Raw genomic sequence first — 6408 nt, forward strand, 5'->3', positions numbered from 1 at the left:
TAAACACTGATGTCTAAAAAGCAATTGTTCATCACTTTTAATGAAAAAAACTGATGTCAAAAAAGTAAATAGTAAATCACTTTTTGCTAAAAAAACTGATGTCAAAGACTGATATTTTCAAGTCTAAAAGAAATATAGACATCACTTTATTTGGGATAAAACTGATGTCTAAATGTAGACATAGACATCACCTTTTACTAAAGAAATCGATGTTTAATATCTGATTTTACATCACCTAAATGAAAATATTCGATATCTATGTGGAAAAAAACATAACTCATTATATGTTTAATCTGTTATAATAGGTGCAATTTATTTATTAAACTATTTATTTCTAACATTTTTTGTAAAAAAACAATGCATGGACATCAGCTTTTTTGCCAGAAACGATGTCTAAGCCAGTAAAGACATCGGATTATGGCCGATGTCTAGAATAGACATCACTGACATCAACATCGGTTGCTAAACATCATAGACATCGGCCAAAAACCGATGTCTATGGACTTTTTTCTTGTAGTGAGGGACGCGACCGATGATTGAAAGGCGGCGGATTGAGATTGTGTTTTATCATCGATCTATGATTGGAGGGGTCTGAGCGTAAAGGAAGAGAGGGATCTCAGACTTGAGTGGGATGGAAGGAGGGACAGAGAATGAGGGAGAGAGAGGAGAAGAGGGAGAGAGAGATGAGAGAGGGTTGTGCGGAGGCTTGAGGGGATAAACACGGGTAATTGTGTGAAAGTGGAGGAATAGGGTTTAATTTTTTATCTTGTTTTGTTTTGATTTATAAATATTTTTTATACAATGTAAATCCATCCATTGGATTGTAGTTTTAATGGTTAAATATAATCCGTTAGATGCAACTAACATGGATCGCTGACATGGCTACTCTAAATACAACCGCAATCGGTCGAATTTAGGAGTGTCCATTTATTTTGTATAATTTTTTATATTTCTAGGACATAAATATTCTGATTAATTAATATTTTTCTTATAAATATAATAATATTCTAAATTTAAAAATTTACTTTGATAACTCATTATTCTAATAAAAGTTTGAAATCATGAATTTGTACGATTTAATCCTAAATACAACAATTAAGCATGTGGTGAAATTTTCTTTTATGTTAAATAAACTATATTTTTTAAAATAATCAGATATAATAATTAAAAATTATGAAATTTTGCGTATAACCTTTCATTTTACCACTTTCACATCCTTACGATTAGATCATTCATAAACATTTTTTAAAAAAATAGAAATATCGGTACGGGACTAAATTCTAGTAAGAATAATTGGTCAACTACTGTTTGACTGTAAATTAGAAAATCAAATATATTTATTTTTTTCTAAATTTTCTATCATATCACTAACATATATAGATCTGACATCCGTACGGTTGAATCATTCATAAATATTAAAAAAAATTAAAATATTAATATAGGACTAAACATTAGTAATATAGGTTTGTCAAACTATTTGCTGACCGTTAAAATAGCAAAATAAATATATCTTTTTCTAAATTTTTTTAACATATCACTAAAATATATAGATCTTGACATTTGTACGGTTGGATCATTCATAATTTTTTAAAAAAAATCGAAACATGTATATGAGACTAAACACTATTGACAAGGTACTAGTCAAACTGCTTGTTAAAATAGCAAAAACAAATACATTTATTTTTTTCTAATTTTTTTATCATATCACTAAATATATAGATCTTAACATCCGGTTGGATCCTTCGTAAATCTTTTTAAAAAATCAAAACATCTGTATGAGACTAAACACTACTCAGAAGTACTAGTCAAACTACTGGTTAACTGTTAAAATAGCAAACCAAATATATTTATTTTTTTCTAAAAATTTTATCGTATCATTAAAATATATAGATCTTGACATTCTTATGGTTGGATCATTCATAAATATTTTGTAAAAAATTGAAACATAGGTATGAGACAAAACACTAGTAGAAGTACTCGTCAAACTACTAGTTGACAGTTAAAATAACAAACCCAATACAATTATTTTTTCTAAACATTTTTTTCATATCAATAAAATATATAGATCTTTACATCCTTACAGTTGGATCATTCCATAAACATTTTTTAAAAAATGAAAAATATCGGTACGGGACTAAACCTAGTAAGATAACTGGTCAAACTACTAGTTGACTGCTAAAATAGCAAACCAAATACATTTATATTTTTTCTAATTTTTTTGTCATATCACTAAAATATATAGATCTTGACATCCTTATATTTGGATCATTCATAAATATTTTGTAAAAAAATCGAATATTGGTACGACTAAACACTAGTAAGAATAACTGGTCATACTACTAGTGGACTATTAAAATAGTAAACCAAATACATTTATTTTTTTCTAAACATTTTTTCATATCATTAAAATATATAGATCTTGACATCCTCACGGTTGGATCATTCATAAATATTTTTTAAAAAACTGAAATATCGGTACGGGACTAAACACTAGTAAGAATAACTGGTCAAACTACTAGTTGACTGTTAAAATAGCAAACCAAATACATTTATTTTTTTCTAAAGTTTTTATCATATCACTAAAATATATAAATCTTGACATCCTTACGGTTGGATCATTCATAAATAATTTTAAAAAAAATCAGAATATCGATATGAGACTAAACACTAGTAAGAAGTATTGGTCAAACTATTTGTTGACTGTTAAAATAACAAACAAAATACATTTAATTTTTGGTAAAAATTAATCAGATCACCAAAATATATAGATCTTGATATCATTACGGCTGGACCATTCATAAATATTTTTTAAAAAAATTAAAAAATTAGTGTGGGACTAAACACAAGCAAGAAATAGTGGTCAAACTACTGATTGACTGTTTAAAATAGCAAATCATATACGTTAATTTTTTTCTAAAATTTATATCATATCACTAAAATATATATAAATCTTAATATTTGTTTCGTGAATAACTAGGTTCACAAATAACTTGTACAAAGTTAGTAAGTTACTTAATTAATTTATTAAACAAAAATCTGAAAATAATTAATATTACCAAATGAATTCTTAATAGATGAATACAATTGATTTATACCAAAATTACAATTTTTAAAAAAGCGGAAAACTTCCCCTACTATTTTAATGTAAATAAATATTTAAATATTAGGCATATTCAATATTAATAAGTAAAATAGTAAATTCCACACCAATCAGGTTGATTTTTGTTCAGAAAATAAATTCCTCCCAAATATAAATTCAACCAATTTTTTTACTAAATTCAACAAGAAACGCTTGAATTTAAAATCCATTGAATTTATTCATTTTTGGTGGAACTTTCCCGCGAACAAAAAATTATTTATACTAAATTCAACCGGAAATCGTTTGAATATGATTTCCGTTGATTTTATCCAGTTGAATTTAGTTTTGGTGGGAACTTTCCCGCTCACCCCAAAAAAATTAGTTGTTCTAAATTCAACCGGTTTTGGTTGATAAAAAACAATTGAATTTATTCGGTTGAATTTAACTTTTGGTGGGAAATTTCCCGCGCACAGAAAAATTGGGAACACTAAATGCAAATGGTTCTGGCTGAATTTAAAACCGATTAAATTTAATCGGTTGATTTATTCGGTTGAATTTGAGCGCTAGTCAAAGCTCTAATAACGTTGATTTCAAATTCAACCATATGCGGTTGAGTTTAGTTTTGGTTGAATTTAATCGGTTGAATTTAACCCCATTTTCTAGTAGTGGGGCTGTTGTGGTATGGTACTTAGAATGTCATAGAAATGTTGCACAACAGAAACACTCTTATGGTAGCATCTTGGTATTGCCACTGCACTTTCCATCTTAGGCTAGTTTACTGAGCTTGGGCCATAGTTAATTGTTATTTATTTGCTATTCTCCCCGTTAACATTGGAGTTAAGTCTTGAGTTAAGTCTTGCACTGTATAATTTTAAAATATTAAATTAAATATTGAATTGTTTCGAGAAGAATATTTATTAGTTTAAAATATTTTTTAAGCCAAGAAATATTTGTAGTGGGTTGGTTTGATTAATTTATAATGAGAAAAAATTAAGATTACTTTAGCATAAAGATGATTCATGAGAGAGTACATTTATAGGCCCACTCCTATTGTAATAATTAAATAGCTTACAAAGGTTTAGCATTTTACTGCATAATTCGACGACTTAAAAAGTTGAAATTTAAACACATAATTAATGAATTTATGTTAATATGAATTTAATTAAGGTCATTAATTTGGTACCATTGGATGATGAAGGTACTCATTAGTAGTTTCTTGAATCCTTAGATTTTTAAAAATCAATAGAAAATCATTGTAGGTTCTAATAAGCTATCTCCTATGTAAAATTCATTAAAAACTTATTTTCAAGTAACAAAACTTCAACGATTAATGTGTTTCACATAAAAAATATGATACAAAGATTCACTATTATATACGGATGTAATTCGGGTGAGAAAGCCAAGTTTCTAGCTGCGTTTAATCAAATCGAGCTTACCCGACTTGTTTAACTAATCAAGCCTAACACCCTATTGACTCGTATAATTTTACGAGTCATGTCGAGTTGGGACGTTTAGCTAAATGAGTCTGTTTTAACGAATCGAGGAAAGCAGTTAATTTTTAATTTTATACTTCATTAAACCTTTCTGAACTTAACTTGTTTAATTCTACAATAGAGTAGAGCAGGCTTGTTGAATTAACGAGCCGAAACTTCTGGCAATTTCGACTCATTTAACTAAATGAGTCAAATCGTGCACACTTAAAAATCACTATATGTATAACTTTTGTTTTGAACTCATCTTTCCTTTTGTCAAAAATGGAACAAGAACAACTTCAAAAAGGCCAACAATGTCCAAAAGAAAAATGCACCCAAAAAGAAGAGGTTTGGGCCTTTTTAGCATACTCTATGACAAAATCTCATAAATCTTGATCAAATAAAAATGAGAAGTTTAGAATACGAACCATCTTGTCTTGTCCTCTCAGTAAAATTCATTTCCGTTAGTACATATGTTGTAATTTATCATGCATGGTACATATATTTAATTCCTTTATTATAAAAATTAAAAATTATCAAAATTATAAATTTTTTTTGTTTAATGTTACATGAAATTAGATTTTCGATATCTTTAACAATTAAATTTTGGTAAAACGAATTATATATGGACAATGCGTTGAAATATCATATATAAACTGAGTATGTATATGTAGACATATAATATATATTTGGAATTGAGAAATGTTAACATATAATAAGAACACGAAATCTGAGCTCATTTAAAATTAATGAATGCCAAAAATCCTCGAATTTTTTTTTTGCCATGATTTAGCTCCTATTTCTTTAATAGGAAAGGAAATTGAGATGATTACTACAACCAATGTCAGTATATTACTAGTACATCAGATGACAATATATAATCTAATAGTCAAGCTTAGCTAATTTGGGAATGTTAAGCAACTCCTAAGATCCCATTCCATGTACAGATGATCCCACTCTAATTATACAGTTTCTTAATCCAGGATTAGTTGGCTTTAAATCATACCTGCTCCTGGAAACCCTGGTATATAACCTCATCACCACCTTTTGTGTAGTATATTAATCAAACCGTAGAAGGAAATAATAATGTTTGTACCAATTGTTAATTAAAACTCACCGCACTACTAAAAGGATTCATTTGAACCAGATCTGGTACCTTAAAGTTAAATGTAGTTGATGTATCATTTCTGGATGCTGGCTTAAACCTGAGCTTCTACAACCTTGCAAGAGCAACCTATATATGATTACAATTCTAATTTGAACAAGAAAAATCTCTTGTTAGACAGCGGTATATATATAAAATACATCCTGAAGACACATTCAATGTTCATATTAATTATGCTTGGACTCCTGTCCAAACCCAGTATAAACCAGGTTGGCCAAAGGCTTGTTACAGAAAAAAGATGACCCAAGTCGTCAAGGACCCTATGGCAGAAGTCATCAAAGGCCCCACACTTAGAGGTCGTCTAGATCTACGAATATGAGATTTTCATGGACTAGGCCGAATACAGCTGAAAGAATAGAGACATGACGGGAAACATGAATACTAGCTCCTACAATGAAGGATCTAGAATTCCTTTCCTTATAGGAGTCCTAATACCATCTATGTTCGAAGAGTGTTCCACCAAAGTCTCCCAACACGAGTCTAATCCTAGACTCACCTCTATATTTAGGAGCTCTACCCCTCAACCTAGAATTACATTTTGGGTTAATTCTCTACAACACTGAGATACATAGTATCTAGCGGGATAGCTAGTGCCATCGTGAGAACGACCATTAAAGCTCCAAGATCAGAAACACCCTAGAATTAAATATTGACAATCCTAGTTTATATTCCGTAATATTTGACGCCGTCTA

The sequence above is a fragment of the Apium graveolens genome, chromosome 7 (genome assembly GCF_009905375.1).
Source record: "Apium graveolens cultivar Ventura chromosome 7, ASM990537v1, whole genome shotgun sequence".
NCBI classification, from domain to species: domain Eukaryota; kingdom Viridiplantae; phylum Streptophyta; class Magnoliopsida; order Apiales; family Apiaceae; genus Apium; species Apium graveolens.